This window comes from Canis lupus, chromosome 4 (assembly GCF_048164855.1).
Source record: "Canis lupus baileyi chromosome 4, mCanLup2.hap1, whole genome shotgun sequence".
Classification (NCBI taxonomy): domain Eukaryota; kingdom Metazoa; phylum Chordata; class Mammalia; order Carnivora; family Canidae; genus Canis; species Canis lupus.
The window spans coordinates 63,801,923-63,819,350 of record NC_132841.1 but is presented as its reverse complement, the minus strand read 5'-3'; the positions used below and the strand labels follow the sequence as shown (position 1 = coordinate 63,819,350).

At 35.3% G+C, this 17,428-nt stretch overlaps 1 pseudogene; it reads right to left on the bottom strand.

Moving 5' to 3' along the window:
* Window positions 1-12,430: 12,430 nt before the first annotated feature.
* LOC140631423 (nuclease EXOG, mitochondrial pseudogene) lies at window positions 12,431-16,634 on the bottom strand (annotated as a pseudogene).
* Between the last annotated feature and the right edge of the window lie 794 nt (window positions 16,635-17,428).

The following is a 17,428-nucleotide window of genomic DNA, read 5'->3' as shown; positions in this document are numbered from 1 at the left end:
ATAGAAACAACAAATATGTTCCCACAAAACATATATCAACTGCATGGCAAACAAACAAAAACATACCCATTTTCTCCCAGATAAAGGAAGGTATCCAGTTATTAGTTCTTGTAGATCATTTTATTAGATGATTTAGGATTTTCCAAATACACAATCATGTCACCTGTGAATTCAACTTTGCTTCTTTCTTTCAAATTTGTATGCCTTTTGTTTCTCCTTCTTGCCTTTTTAGACTGGTTGGACCTTTGATAAAAGCTTGAATGGAAGTGGGGAAGAGTTGGAACACCTGAGTGTCTTAATGGTTGAGCATCTGCCTTTGGCTCAAGGCGTGATCTTGAGCCCTGGAACTGAGTCCCACATCTGGCTCCCTGCAGGAAGCCTGCTTCTCCCTTTGCCTATGTCTCTGCCTTTCTCTGTCTCTCATGAATAAATAAATGCAATCTTTAAAGAAAAAAAAAAGTGGGGAGAGTAAAAATCTTTGCCTCGTTCCCAATATTATGACAGAATATTCTCTGTTTTGATGTAAAATATGCTCTTGTACCTTTTAATAAATTTCTCTATCAGGTTCATGGAGTTCTATTTCCATTGGCTTGAAAATTTTATAAATGGATGTCAAGTCTTTTCAAGTGATTTTACTATATCTATAAATATGATCACATGATTTTCCCCCATATTCTGTTAATCCATTGAATGATATGGTTGCTTTTGAATATCAATGTAACATTGCTAGGATATATCCCACTTGGTTATGGAGTATCTGTCTATATATATTTCTTATAAAAAATATATATTATTTTAATTCATGTAAGGATACTGGTCTGCAATTTATTTTTTCTCATTGTATTTTTGTTTTTGGTGTTGGGATAATTCTAGCTCAAAAAATATTTGAGAAATGTTCCCATTTTTTAAAAAGGGCATTTATGTATAATTTGTGTATTATTTCTATAATAAATGTTTCATAGAATTCACCAGCGAAGCTATTCGGGTCTTTAATTTTCTTTGCTGAAAGCTTTTAGTTACAAATTTAATTTACTTAATGGATGTAGTGCTGTTCATATATATCTTCAATTTCTTTTTGAGTCAGTTTTGATAATTTGTGTTTTTAAGGAATTTATCTTTTTCGTGAAATTGTTGAATGTGCTGGCATAAAGTGGATTGTAATATTTTCTTAATTTCTTTTAATGTCTTTTGGATCTGCAGTGGTGTCTTCACTTTAATAACTGATAAATGTGCCATCCTTCACTTGTTTTGTCGCTTGGTCAGTATTAATCTTTAAAAAACCAACACTACAAATCTCCCTCTAAACTCTGCTTTATCTATTTCCAAAAAATTCAGATATGTTCTGTTTTTGGTATCATTTTGTTCAAACTCTGCTATAGCTGGTGACATTTATGTTATCCCTGCTTTGTTTATGTACTGAGTAATTCTTAGTTTCAGTAAGTAGTTTTATGCTACTTTTTTGCAAGACTTAGACAAAATTTCAGTAAAATTGGGCAGAGAGAAATCAGCAACAGATATGGTTCTAATCTCTAAACCACATAACTTCTTAGATGGTGAGCCATTGACCTGAGTCCAACTTTAGCTCTACTTTTATGATGTTATTATCCAGAAATGTCTTCAATCAGTCATAAAATAGAGCTTTAATCATAACCCAGCATCCTGTAGGTCAATTTACAGATCCCTAAATTCTAAATTCATGCTAAGAGTTTTACCATTGAATATTCCTGTGGAAACAAATTTAGATGGGTTAGAATATTAATAATTTCATAAATTAAAAAAGTTTAGGGATTTTGTCAGAATATTATTTTATAATAAATTAATAAATTAAGTAAATCTTTAATTTTATCATATATATATTTAAGATTTTATTTATTTATTCATGAGACACACAGAGAGAGAGGCAGGGACACAGGCAGAGGGAGAAGCAGGAAGTCCTATGTGGGACTCATTCCTGGGACTCCAGGATCACGCCCTGAGCACGCCCTGAGCCGAAGGCAGACACTCAACCACTGAGCCACCCAGGTGTCCCTATATATTATTGTTTTAATCAGTGTAAATGACTGCACTTTCTCTGTGCTAAGCCATATCGATATTGTAAAGATTAACTTTTTTGAAATACTTTTGGTAAATGTGACTATTTATTCTTGTATCTGAGATCTTTGTGTTTTTGTTTGTTTTGTTATTTTTGTTTGTTTATTTAGGTTAGCTTTTACGAATACTTGCAGAATTTTACAGAACAGGTATTGATTTAGTGCATCACTGAGAGCTACATGTTCTGTCTAAGCCCAGTGATGACATTCATATATGAAGGATAGCAGTCAGCCTTATACCAGATCTGTTTTTAAACTTTAAGCAATTTTTATTAAATTCAGAGAGAATGGCACAGTTTAGACCTACTAAGGACTAAATAATACCTTTTCAAAATGCATTCTTGTTAGCTTTATGTGAAGAAATCTATGGCACTGATTTTTTTTTTTAATTTATTTATTCATTCATGAGAGACACACACACACAGAGAGAGAGAGAGACAGAGAGAGAGAGAGAGAGAGAGAGAAATGCAGATACACAGACACAGGTTCTCATGCAGGGAGCCCGATGTGGGACTTGATCCCAGGACCCCAGGATCACGCCCTGGGCTGAAGGTATAACTAAACCACTGAGCCACCCAGGAATCCCATATGGCACTGATTTAATATGAGAGAATGTTTGTGAAAGGACATTGGAAAATGTTTATTATGTAAACTCATCATCTTTAATCCACAATATATCTGATAAAGTCTACTCAGTACCTTAAAAACTATGTTGATAATTCTTTGAAGAACTCAGAGGTGTTGAGCTTTACATTTGAGTCAACTCAGGACCAAGCAGAGGTAGCATGTATGGGAATTCATGGCACTCTGCACGGAGGCAGATCTTTAGATTTCCATAGGCCATGATATTGGGGATTCAAGGTAAACCTATATAGGTATCATGAACCTAAATACCCCAAGTCACATCAGGTACAAAAGAGAGAAATTAATTCTGATGATTTCTGACAATTTGGAAAATGTGGGGTAGTTAGAGGGTTTAGGAGAGAGGTTTCACTAAGAGCATGTGAAACTCAAATGCTAAAACATGAATTTTTAAAAAGTATGGAATAGGTGGTTCAGGGAACTCTGAGTAGCATGATCCCTATATGTAGCTTGGTTAGAGATTAAAACCATGAAGACCTAAAGATGTTATGCTTGAGTGGAGCAAAATGTAATAAGATGTTTAACTAAACTACAAAATACAATGTTTTAGTTCACCTGAAGCACCTAAAGTCACTTTTGAGCTTTCTTCAATAGTTTCCAACTAGAGGGACTGATCAGGAATGTTTAAGACCATTGGCTCCAGCTATAGCTGTCTGATGCATTTCCTGCCTACAAGTAATGGAGAGGGCAACCCCCAAGCATCATGGATAGAAAAAGAGTTACAACTTCTTCTCATGATCTAATCATACCTACAATTCTTCCATGTGTAACTAAATCTAGAATAAATTATCTCTGATAACAAATGTAATCATTATGTAGAGGGGAAAATGAATAGAAGCTCAGCATTTTTGAGTTACCTCTTCACTTGGAAGTTAAAGTTTTCATTATATAAAAGTGATCCATCCAAAATTGACTTTTAAAAAGTTCCTTTAAAATTACAAGTGCACCAAATAATATATATCTAATGTACATAAGTGATGCCCTCATTTTCACGTGTTGCATCATTTACAAAGCTTATGTCATTCCCTTCATTTGTAATATGTGTTTGAACTGAATTTGGTAATATTTAAAGAGATAGTCAAAAATATCACTCACTGCAGCCAACATATCATAGGATCCTTTCGTTAGTTGACAGTTTTGACAGATATTATTGATTTGGGCAGCAACTGCAGCTAACCAGAAGGGGACAATGTGACAGTTTTATGTAACAAAAGGCACAGTGTCATGTCAACTGAACTAAATGTTGTACAAAGTGACAGCAGGACAAAAAATCCTTTCAGACTTAATTTTCTGCTTCATTTTTTTTTTCTACCATCAATACATAAGCCAGTGCACTAGGTGACACAAATTAGCAGGATGGAGCAAAAGGTCTATCCCTGCCTCTGTGGCTATACTTGACTTCTTCCACCACAGAGTGGCAATTATTTTTCAGGTGAATGAACAAGAAGAGCAGCTTATAGTAATCAAACTACCCCTATAGGAGAAAATATATCCCTTATCAAGATGCTTTATATATTTCACCTAGGTGGCTTTGGGGAAAGATGAAAGAAAAAAGTCCCCATCTGCTAGGTCATGCCTACAAGACACATTCTGTCAAGTCTTAAAAGCAACAACAGCTTTGCCTGTGGGATACCTATAATTATTATGCGGAACAGCCCAATGCCTGCTGTAGCTCATTGTTCTGCTAACAGAAGACCGAATGAGAACAGTGGCTCCAGGCTGTGAGTGGATAAAGTGCAACTTTTCGATTTTGCTCTTCTAAGGATCCTGCATTGTGTGAGTCCCTGAGTGACATCTTTGGCCTTCCTTGGGGCTCAGCAGATTGAATCAGTCATGCTGTGTTAAACAATGTGTGGGGGATATAACCTTAGCAGTGCCTGTCATTTTTTCCTCCTAATTCAATCTACATTTAATCAATTAAAGTAATTTCTTGTTTGTTTAAGTTCTATATCCAATGGATCTTGAGGATTTTGAAGTAGTACACCTTCACCTTGACCTTCTTTGCCTTTTGAACTTCAACTACTATATCAAAATTGGGATCTGCAAAAATGGTGGGTAGCAACAGGACCCTGTCACTGACCTTTCTGTGATTTTCCTGATTTGTGATTTTAATGGAGTTTTGGGAATGAAGTCATCTAAATGATAAGCTGGAGAAAATATTAAAAAAAAAAAAAAAGCAGGGGCAACAGCCAAAGAGAATGACAATAATTTAGATATCTAGAATACTGACGTAGGTATGCAAACTTGAAACATAGTTTAGGGGAAAAATTATTTTGTCAAGTTATCTGTTGTTCTGGTTTGTGTTAATGGTTTGAAAGTTCACTTTTAGGCTATCACCATTATTGTGAACAGCCAGTAGTAACGTATGCAAGTTCAAGGTCTTTATTGATTGGTTTAGCTGGTCTTAATCAAAATTTGTCATCCTTTCCACTCATAGTGATTAAAAAAGTCTGAGAGAGCTTGACACTGAGTCTCTTGACTTTTTGTGAGTTTGTAGAAAAGTGCTGACCTAAACATTTTATTACCTGTCAATTGTCAGGCTGGAAAACAAACTAGAAGATAAAGTTTTAAGGAAATGGGTTTACTTGAACAGACACAATTAATTAAATGCCACAATAAAGAAGAGCAGTTACCATGGTATTCAAAAATAGAGAAAAAGGTTTTCTTATTTTTGTTTTCTTTCAAGATTACTGTTGCTGAAATGTCAAATAAGGGAAAAAACTATGCAAAAAATGTAAGCGAAAGTCAAATCGATGGGGTAATATTATGGTGGAATCAGGGACTGGTTTGAAATAGATCTGGAAAGCTTTGGCATTTACAATTCCTTAAGAGAAAGAGAAGCTTAAGTAAGAAAAATTAGCCCTCTGGTAAAAATGTTGGTTTGATACATTTTCATAAAAATAAAAATAAAGTTTTATTTTTATTTTCAACCTTGGAAGAATCTGGAGTATTAGGAACTTGGAATTACATTTTAAAAATAATTTCAATGGTTTTCTAGTGCTGCTCCATGAACCTAAGGGAAAATAATATAAGAGACTTTGGGAATAGTGGAATTCTTAAAAGTTGTATAAAATTTGATGAACCATTTCATCTATATAGTATCTAGATGAATTAATTTATTTAGGAAGTAAGATGTGTTTGGCTTTTCCTCATTCTTTGTTTTTCTCATCTGGCTGTCATTGACCTCCTGCAGTGTATTCAGCATTGTGATAAATGGTAAGAGAATTTCTGACCTTGAGAAGCTCACAGTCTACTTCAACTATGTTGGATGTGCTTTATCATTTTAAAAAAATTTCCACCATTATAAAATGCTTTAAAATTTTTGGCTAAATTATGCTTAGTGTTGAAGCTGAACTAATTTTTTCTGGCACCCAAGCTTACAGGATGAGCTCCATGTACAAACTACCTGATTGTCTGAAACCCAACCTCATTTGCTGCATCTTAGGCCTCCTCTAGTGAGGAGGAGCCTGTAAGATTAAGTTGATGTGTAAGCAGAGACAAAATGTATTCAAAATCAAAGTAATAGGAGTCCAGGGTCATATATGGAGTCTAAAGGAAAAGGCAATGGGTTCAGAAGTACACTATGGGAAGGTAGCTAACCTCGCTTGGAGATGGGCATTCTAAAACTGGTTCGAGCAGTCTGTGAGGCAGGGCAAGTGCATGGAAAGGGATAGGAGGATGATTGGTGAAGCCATGTGCTATATACAATATGGTTTTATGTGCCAGTCAGAGAAAGGTAACTATCAAAAGCCATCTAAACTGCTGCAGGGTTTAGCACTCACCTCATTGGCTGATTCCTTTCTGGCCCCCCTCTTCTTCTGCATTAAAATCCGACTTCTTCCAGAAACTTACTCCATTCTCAGTTGTGAACCCTTTTACAGATTCAACTGCGTTCAAGTCTGGGAGATAAATGTTTCATCCCATTATTTGGAATTGATAATGAACTGAAAATGTTTTGGATGCTGTCTCAGCTCAGCTCTTTCATGTCAGACTGGGCACTTGGGTCAACTAACATCGTCAAGTCTTTTGTTACTTTTTAATCAGTTAAATACTTGTGGACTTTTCTTTGTAGGTGTGTGTGCATGTGGATGTCTGTGCATGAGAGTGTGTGTCCCCTTTGTTCAATATTAAAGGTATCTACATCATTAATGAGTGAACTGATAGCAATTGAATAGACTAAAACTTACCACACTGACTTATAATCAAAAGTAATAAAATTAACCAATATTGGGTTTATATATCTCAAGAATAAAGGTAGGCTGTTTTGAAAAAGTATATCACAGGTTCAAAACAAATCTCTCAGGAATGACTGTTCTATTATCTAGAAGTTCAAATTAATTTAGAAAAAATGAGTAATTGATTCTGATTATATCCAATTTTTTGATCTTCACTTTTTTAAGCTATCTAAAGAAGCATAGTTGGCTCTGATAGGTTGAGTTCTTCTGGAGGCAGAGATGCATAGATTATCAATCACTTCACTCAGAGGGATCATGAGCAAGCTGGAGCCTTACGTCTCCTCAACAGGATGCATTACTGACTTCTCTGAGTGGATATAATTGTAAAGTAGTGACCTTGGTACCTGAACCAATCAGCATTGTCATTTTCACCTATCCAAAGCACTTCAGTGTTGAAATAAGAATGGCTTCATGAAATAGAGTGGGTTATTGACCCCAGGTGGGTGGCTTCTCCTATTTTCAGATAGATTGTTGGTTGGCCCTAGTTTCTTCCATATTCCAACGGGGAGTTTGAAGATGAATCCGAAAATACTCCAAGAGAATCAAAATCTGAGGATTATATTCATTGGTAAAGAAAAAATAGATTAAAAATCTATTAGATAAAAGCAAATTAATTTTTACCATTAGTAACAGAATGAGCCTTCCTCAAACATAGTAAAGTAGGGTAGGAGTGAGAAATCTATATTCTAATTTGAAGCATCTTCTTTCTATATACTCATTCATTTATTCAGTACATCATCATTAATCACATCTTGATTGCCAGGCACTTTACTTACTAACAGAAATGCGATGGTAAATAGGGATAATTCCTGCCCTAATAAAACATAACAAAAATAAACCTCAAATTATTAAAATAATAATCTTAGTGGTACCCTTAAAGATACCACAGATTCTTTTTACTTTCAGAAGATGAATTTTGGCATAATTATAATACAAATATTTAAAACGAGCTTGGGGATCCCTGGGTGGCTCAGCGGTTTGGCACCTGCCTTTGGCCAGGGCGCGATCCTAGAGTCCCAGAATCGAGTCCCGCGTCGGGCTCCCGGCGAGGAGCCTTCTCCCTCTGCCTGTGTCTCTGCCTCTCAATCTCTCTCTCTCTCTCTTTCCTCTCTCTCTCTCTCTCTGTCTATCATAAATAAATAAATAAATCTTTTAAAAAATAAAACAAAGGAGCTGAAAAAAATTAGAAGATAGTTCTAAATCCTAACACTGTTAGTATTTGGGTGAGCATTATACTACATGTCTGTATCCATAGTTATATGTATCTTTATCAAGATACATTTAGAAATATGAAAGTATATAAACATATAGATGAGAATATTTTCAGAGTGTTTATAAATATGTAAGTATATATATATATAGATAGATAGATATAGTGTGTGTGTGTATATAATTTGTATATAAAGTGATCCCTAGTACCATATATATTTTTTATATATCATTTACACTGGAGTGAGGCTTTCTTAATTTCTTTAATTTGCATATGGTTGACACAACTAATTCCGTTAGTTTCAAGTATACAACATAGTGATTCAACTTCTCTATATGTTATGCTGTGATGAATTGATAAATTCATGAATACATGAAGATAGATTTTGTTCTATTCTATACCTCAGTAGAACAGAGGTATTAGTATTCCCTCAATTACCAAGGAGATATAGTTCACCATACTCAATTTTAAAAAGTAAGAAAATAATGCAGGTTTGGGTTGCATTGATTCTTTTACTCACACACTCACTGAAAAGATAATAAACTGGGTTCCTTTAATATGTCAGTCAATACAATGAGTGAAATGATAAAAAATAAAAACAAGAATTAATGTAATAAGAACCCAACAACCAAACAAAAAATATACTGTATCAAAGTAAACTAAATGATAGTTCTTTGGGAAAAACCTATTGAAGTAGACAAGTATTACCTAGACTAAAAAGAAAAAGTGCAAAAAGTATAATAATAGGTAACAATAATATTAAAAAATACATATATCTAAATGTTATATAAAGGTATATGATAGGGAATAAAATACATAGTTTTATAAATTCAATGTACTAATGCATGAAAAAATCAGATAAAAGGGATAATTTCCTAAGGAAAATCTATTCTGTCAAAGTGTAATAAGAAACTTTAATATAACAAAATATTCAAAACAAAACTATAATCATAGGCAACTTTTTTTTTTCTTAAATCAGGTACACAATCTAACTTATTTTTTTAGAGTAATTATAATCATGACATGAACACTAGGCAAAAGAATGTATATCACTGGAACATTTTAAACCATTGTTTTAAAAATGATTTTCAAAATCCTAACTGAAAGTTTTAAAAAATTCAAGAAAGGCTTTTTTAAGATTTATTTGAGAGACAGAGAAACAGAGAGAAAGAAAAAGAAAGAAAGAAAGAAAGAAAGAAAGAAAGAAAGAAAGAAAGAAAGAAAAAGAAGAAGAAAGAAAGAAAGAAAGAAGAAAGAAAGAAAGAAAGAAAGAGAAAAGAAAAGAAAGAGTGGAAGCAGAGAGAGGGACAGAGGGAGAGAGAAAATCTCAAACAAAACCCCCAGCTGAGCAGGAGCCTGACCTGGGCTTGATCTTACAAACCTGAGATCATAACCCCAGCACCCCCAAAATTCAGTAAAGTTTTAAACAGTGATTCACTGTGAGCAAACTTAATTTTTTCCAGTACTCAAAGGCTATTTAAAGTTAGAAAATATTTTAATATAACTCACCATAATAAGAAATTATTGGAGAAAAATATGTAGCTATCTCAGGTGCAGTGAAGTCATACAAAATTGTAAGGTCTCTAAAAAACAGATAAAAGACATATTTAATAATATGATTTAGAACCTAGTAAAAACCAATGGGAAACATGATGCTTAATTAAAAGCTGGTAATATTCTCTTTAATATCAAGGAAGCATATCTTAACAGCTTTTATTCTACTCTGTCTTTAAGGTCTTTTTATGCATAGTAAGTTGATGAAAAATTGTTTTCATAAAAACTGGAAAGGATATTATAAGCTCTCATTGTTTACTTTCATTTAATTGTTCACGTAAAAAATATATGTAAATAATGAAAACTAAAATGAGAGGACAAAATTTTGTTGGATATAAAACCAATTTTAAATTACACTTTTTAATATATCAACAGTAATTGTAAAATGTAATTAGAAAACCCACATTATGTTCAATAATAACAAATATAAGGTGCTCAGGAATAAATATAATAAGATAGTCAATAAATTATGAGAAAAGTATAAAATGCCATTGAAATACTTAGACAAGACTTAGCTAAATTGGTTGTAGGCCTCAGTGTACTATTATATGATTTTCCACAGATTAACCTGTAAAGTTATTACAAGCCTATTTAAAAAGATAAGTTTGTTTTTGTGTTACTTTAGACACTGAGAGCAACTCTTGATATTCATCTCATAGAAAAAAAGGCCAGGATAATATTAAAAGAACACTCTAAATCCTTTTTGCATGATATAAGAAATTATACTTTTAAAACAAGAATATTTAAATTGTTTGATACTGGATCAGAACTATGTAATTGGAAACCAATAGAAAGCATAGAAAAAGATATATGTAAAGAACTTACACAACACAGCAATCATTACAAAATTATTATATAAAGTATTTAACAAGTAACGCTGAATCAATTGTTTAAATTTATTTAAATTAAATTCTTTCCTTGCATTCCATACAAGTAAATACCAATTCTATATGATTTCAGAAACTAAAAGCAAAGAGCAAAATTGATGAATGGATAAAAAAGATGTGGTGTGTGTGTGTGTATCTATACATTAATATTATTCAGTCATAAAAAAAGAATGACATCTTGCCATTTGCATTAAGGTAGGTAGAGCTAGAGTACACTATGCTATGTGAAAAAAATCAGAGAAAGACAAATACCATATGATTTTGCTCATATGTAGAGTTTAAGAAACAAAAGTTTACAATTTTTAAATGGAAGAGTATTTGGTTCTGATATTACTGGAGTAGTTTATACTGGACTAACTCTCTCGTAGGTAACATTTATAAGCTCTGGAATTTTTTTTCATTATCATCTTACCTTTATATTAAAGCCTCAGCATTTGTTACAAACACACAAAACACCATTAAACTGTTCTTGTAATACCACTTGAAAAGACAGCAGAGCTAGAGTACATTTAGACAAGCTCCTGGGCCCTATTTTACGGTAAGGTATTTCACTGCCTATACTTATGGTAGCCTGGGAAGAGGATTCCACATAAACCCTAATGCAGAGACGTGGCTCAGAAACAGTCGCTGCTTCCCCTAGAAATAGTGAGAATTGTCTTTGAGTCTTTGGCTCAAAACACTGCCTGCCCCGTACTACCCAGGGAAGCAAATCATGAGCTGGTGGATCTGTGGGCACAGACATTTTCCCTTAATCTTTGGAACAAATTACTCACCTTAAAAAGCAAAGAACATATCAGCTTGGCACCATCTGGTCACTAAAAGAACTGTGTTCCTGGAGGCAAGTAGGGGCTCTAATAAATCCTACAAAGCAATGCCCTCTAACATTCAAACACCTGTGATTGTTTCTTCCCAAAGAGCCAAGGAGGGTTCAAATCAGAGGACATTCAGGACCCTTTGGCTTGATGGTAGAAACCAGACCCCTCTTTGCAAACAGGTCCAGGATCACCGATCCCCATGTGAATACAGTTCTGAGTCAAAAGCCTCTGTGTCAGAATTATTTCAATCCATGTCATGCTGTTTTTCTTCTCGGCCCCACATGCCTCCTACTTCTGTGGTTACTTCTTTGGAAAGGTGAACCCTGAACAAAATTTGTAAGCTCTCCAAGGCTTAATTTCTGGACACATAAAATGAGGGCAGTGGTCGGAGAGTTGCTGTAAAGCAATGAGCTTGGTATACTGAACACACTACGTGTGCAGAAAGTGTAGCTGAGGGCTTCTATAGGACAGAAATGGAGGACCAGCAGCTCTATGAGAGAAGGAGCAAGAAACAAATATGTAACACTATCATACATGTTGACAGGACAACACACAGAAGATATCCAAATGCCACCTCAAAGACCAACTCAGGTCCTAGAGAAAGAGAACATTCGACGCTAGCCTCCAGGAAAGATGAGCAGATTCATCAAAGATCATGCATGATTTGGAGGCATGAAAATAAAATGTCTTTCCAAGCTAACATCCAGAGAGACACAAAGGCCATGTCATCTTGTGTCCAGAGTCCTCTGTGAACCCGACACAAGATCAGCACCCAATCCGCAGGTCCTACAGTTCCCTTAATAATCTATTCCTGCATCAAATAAAGAAAAATTGACAAAAACTTTTAGATCTTTAGGGTGAAATTTAGTCTTAAATTTAGGATTTCATCATTTCTTTAAGCAAGCAAAGCTACTAAAATGCAGTAGCTGAAGAGGACACACCTGCTTCATTACAAATGCTGTCACATATCTTGTGAGGAAAAAAAAGAAAAACAAAACTAAGATGTCTTTCTCTCCAGGAATCCTGCCTGCGCCTTAGCTTGGAGTTCTTCTAGCTTCTTCTTATAGCGGCTCATGAAGGAATCATCGGTTCAATCCCTGCATTCTTCAAATGTTCCATGATCTTTTCCAGCCTGAGTACTGATCGGGTTCCCTCAGTCTTTCTTGTGCTCAGGTACAGAGTGGACTCCTGGAAATCCAGGAGCTTACAGGTGTCCACAGAGCAGATATTCCTGATACCACCAGTTCTATCCAAATGAGGAAAAAACACCAGTCCTGACAACTTCTCCAGGTCCTGAAGGCTCGCTTGGAATTCACTTAACCGAGGTTGGAGGCCAATGGCTTCACTGGGCACCACGAAGGCCCCTCGTGCCAGGGGTTCAGCAGAGTCGGGCTTCTGTGAGCAGGATCACTTTATAAAGGTGTGAGGGGACTGCCACATTGTCCTCACCAATCCCCTCGTAACTAATGGTTTTCTCTCCATCATTTCCAGTCTGAGGAAAGGTCAATGGTCCAAGTACTATCCAGACATCTTCAAACCTCTCTGTCAGTTCTCGACGGTACATTTCTATTCTGTTCCAATACCCAGCATTATTATCAAAATTCTGAGGCACAATATTAGAAAAGCAAAAAGTTTCAGCCATGGCTTTAGATGAAAATTTGTCATTTCCTGCTGGAGCCATGTGTCCTCCTGACTACCCACTCCCAAGATAGTCTTCATTGAAGGCACTGAAGGTTGGCAGGATGTTGGGATCAGGCTTGAATTTACAGTATGTTCTGTTGGCATCACTCATTATCTTGCTCTTGGATGTATGTTGGAGAACCCATCTGGCCACCCGCTTTGACTGATCATAAGGCAAGGCAGGATTAGTGTAAAGCCTAGATTCTGTTCCAGTTAAAGGGACTCCAGATTGTTCTAAGAGAGACTTCTCTGCAGAACCGTGGGGCTCCCTCACTGCCAGCGCCGCCTCCACGCCCTGCCTCTGGAGCAACTGCCCGGCCCTGAACTCGCCACCCGCGGCACCCACCGCAGCTCCGGCCACCAAGATGCCCAGAGAGCGCCCGCAGCCTCGGAGGCGGGGAGCAAAAGCTTGAGCAGCAACCTTCTCCCAAGCACCTGCCTTTTGCAGTCCGGAATTTTTTTTAAACAACTATTGAAAGCGCCTGAAAGTGACTTATATTGACTGAGTTTGGAAATAATGCAAGGTTTTTTTTTTTTTTTAAGATTTATTTATTTTAGAGAAAGAGAGAGCATGCATAAGCAAGTAGGGAGAGGAACAGAGGGAAGGAAACTTCAAGCAGACTCCCTGTTGAGTGCTGAGTCCCACATGGGGCTTGATCTTAGGACCCCTGAGATCCTGACCTGAGCTGAAACTAAGACTCAGAGGCTCAACCCGACTGAGCTATCCAGGTACACCAAAATAATGCAACTCTTAAAGAAGGACACCACACAGGATGAAACACCTGTTTATTCAGTTTTCCACTATGCGAAAAGCTCCAGTAACACTGAGAGGTTATAATTAAAGAAGAAAACCACAATTACATAGGGTTAGAAGTTATAGGATGGAATTTGGGATTACAAGAGTGGCTGGACATTAAAGGGAGGTCTAAATAAAGAAGATACTCCAAGAAGTGCATATGCTTCATTAAATCCTTGGCTGACCCTTAGATAGTGCATGAGCTAGTGAAATGTCAAGGAGCCAACAGGAAACAGCTAGAATACTGAAAGAGCTGAGTAGGATTTTGAGCTTCTACTTAGCACAAGGGACACAGAATTAGAGTTTTGGTTATACAAAATTGTAAAGTTTCCTAAGTAACTTAGACCTCCATTGAAACTTCAGGACAATGCCTTAGTAGAAGTGATTATAAACTAGGATTAAGAAATATGCCCTGCATCAAAAGACAAAACAAAAATAAACCTATCCCCCCAAAAAATATAAAACCAAGTTTCTATACTTTTAAAACATTCCCTCAGTAATGTACCTGACTGCTAGGAAAAAAACAAAAAAACAAAAACACTTCAGTCTTTGGGAGAGTATAATCCAGAATTTCTAAATGTATCAATCATAATGTCCCATATCCAATAAAAATTAATGGCCATGAAAACAAAACAACACAATTAGCAATAGTCAGGGAAAACGTTGATTGATAGATGCAGAACCAGAAATAGAAAGACATACACAACTGTAGTCTACTAAAATAAAAAAAGAGAAAATATAAAAAACTTCTAATGAGAAAGAGTGTGTGTGAGAGAGAGAGAGATTTGAATTAGTAATTTAAAACTTGGCAGTAGAAAAGCTTAGACCTACATGTCTTCACTAACTAATTCTACAAAATATGTAAGAATAATTAATCCCAATCCAATCCTTCTCAAATATATCCAAACAATAGTAAGGGAGGGAGTACTTCCCAACTCATTCCATGAAGCCAGTGTTACCTTGATTCTGTAATCAAAGATATCACAAGAAAACTTCAGATCAATATCTCTTAAGAATATAGATCCAGGGATCCCTGGGTGGCTCAGCGGTTTAGCGTCTGCCTTTGGCCCAGGGCGCGATCCTGGAGTCCTGGGATCGAGTCCCACATCGGGCTCCCAGCATGGGCCTGCTTCTCCCTCCTCCTGTGTCTCTGCCTCTCTCTCTCTCTCTGTCTATCATAAATGAATAAATCTTAAAAAAAAAAGAATATAGATCCAAAAATCCTCAACAAAATATTAACAAAATTACCAACATGTAAAAAGGAATCCAAAGAATTTATTCCAAGAATACAAGGTATGAAATATGAAATGAATACCTGAAATTTTCCCTTCTAGGTATTCACAAAGCACATGAATGGATATTGTGTATACAAAGTTGGGCTATAACACTATGAAGTTTTCTAGAATTTAATACTCCCTTAAAATCCCAGAAATCATAGAATGAAAGATCATTTAACTGGAGTAACCATTATTTATGTGTGATTTCAAAATGCATATTTTTATTTTCCTGTATGTTCTGTGGTTATTACATAATCCTGCTAGTTGAAATAAGAGTAAATTACTGGATTTGTAGTATTTAAAAATATATTACCTCAGAGGAAACAGTTACCTTTCTTCAGGTATCTTAAATGTTGCTTTTAAGAGATCATAATACAAAAAATGGTATACAGTATTCACATGTCCCAAAATTCCTTCTTTCAGATTCAGAGTGACAACAGTAAGCAGATATATTACTAAGAAAATTGTTCCTCTGAGAAAGATATTGTGTGAACCTACTCCAGTAAGATGAAAATTACTGTACTTTCAATTCTTTTCTATATAATATTTGGAAACCACCCAATTTAGGAAATAAAATTTTAGGAACCAGGATGTTAATAATAGAAGCATCAAAACGTCTTTTCACTTAACAGATTGGAAACATTTCAATCCGCTAAAATCTTTAGGTGTCAAAAATTAAATCAAAATATGAAAGAGGGTATGTGCTTTATAATTGAGTGATAGTGTAAAACCTATCCCACAAAGCCCTCTACTTTAAAATTGACCTAAAAGGGACCCAGGTTTCCAATATTGAGGTTTGAAGTACAGATTTAATTTTTGAATTGTGAAGAATTTTTAGTCTTTAAAGCTGAAATTTTTGAAGAAGTGTATCCTTGTGAAATTCTGCTGTTTGCCACAAAAACAAATGTTTTGTTTTCAGAAATGTATATCCCAAATTTTCAGCTCAATTCAATTTTTGTGATGAGTAATAATCCGGAGAGTTTTTTCTTTAATTCTTGAAGGATGCAGCTTATTTCATGGCATTGTTTTTCAATAACAAGTATCCATTGCTTATCCCTAATGAAATATTTCATACTTCTCTGTCAGACTATGAAATCTCATAACTGAATTTTATACCATATATCAACAGGATAAATCTTCAACAGCTTATTTTTTCACCTTCTGTTTCTACACGTCTGTTTCTAAAATTATGCTCCACTAAGTATTGCAAAAACTAAGTATGAACATGTCATGAGGGGCTTCCTTGTGGAAGATATTTAGATATAACCTCAAGATTATGCTCAAATGGTCTATATGAAGGCTGTGAATAAATTTATATTTAATTTTTCTTTTGTCCTTTTGTATACCTCAACAACTCTCCACACTGCAGCTATACCATTTTGTCTAACAGACAAACCCAATTTATCACTTTGCTGCTGAGAAGCTTGCATATTTCCCCACTGAGCCATTGACTCCTTATCAGGGTGTGCTGGGATCCTCAAGATCTTTTTCTTCTTTTTCTTCTCTTCCTCTAGAGCTAAGCTCTGGCATGATGAACTATTTACCCTTTCTTAAAACTATGTATAACTATTCTATTCCAGGATTTTCTGCAATTGATAAATACTTCTCGGAATAACTTTCATTCTTCACTTGATCTACTTCCTATTTGTCACCCCATTAAAAAAGTCTCCTCTTACCCCTTCATTTAGCTTGGCATCTCTTAAATAGCACTCATTCTTGGTCATATTTTTATTGGGTGTCTGCTATATGCAACATACTGTCCTAAGTGTTGGGGGCTCAGGAGTGAACAAGACAACACCTTATGATTCTTACATTCTGGAATAAAGTCATGAATATACCCTTAACATGATACTTATCCCCATCATATTTTAATTGCCTTGATTCTAAATGCCCACATTATAAGCTCTCTCCAGTAGACAACAAGCTTCTTGAAAATACAGGCTGTGTCTCATTCATCATTTTTTCTTACAGCATTAATCTCAGTGACTAGCACATAGGGAAACTCATAAATGTCATGAATGAATCAATGAATATCTCAATGCTTCCCCATCCACACAATGAGATAAGTCTTATGCAAAGTTAGAAATACAAGTGTCTAGTGATAAGAAGGATAGGGCATTTTGAAGCAGCTAATCTTATCAGTGTAGAACTCTATTTGTCAGGAAGTTATCCTGAAATTAAAGCTACTATACCTCAAAACTGTCTTGGTATATATTAATGCTGGTAGTAGTAAAAATTAACA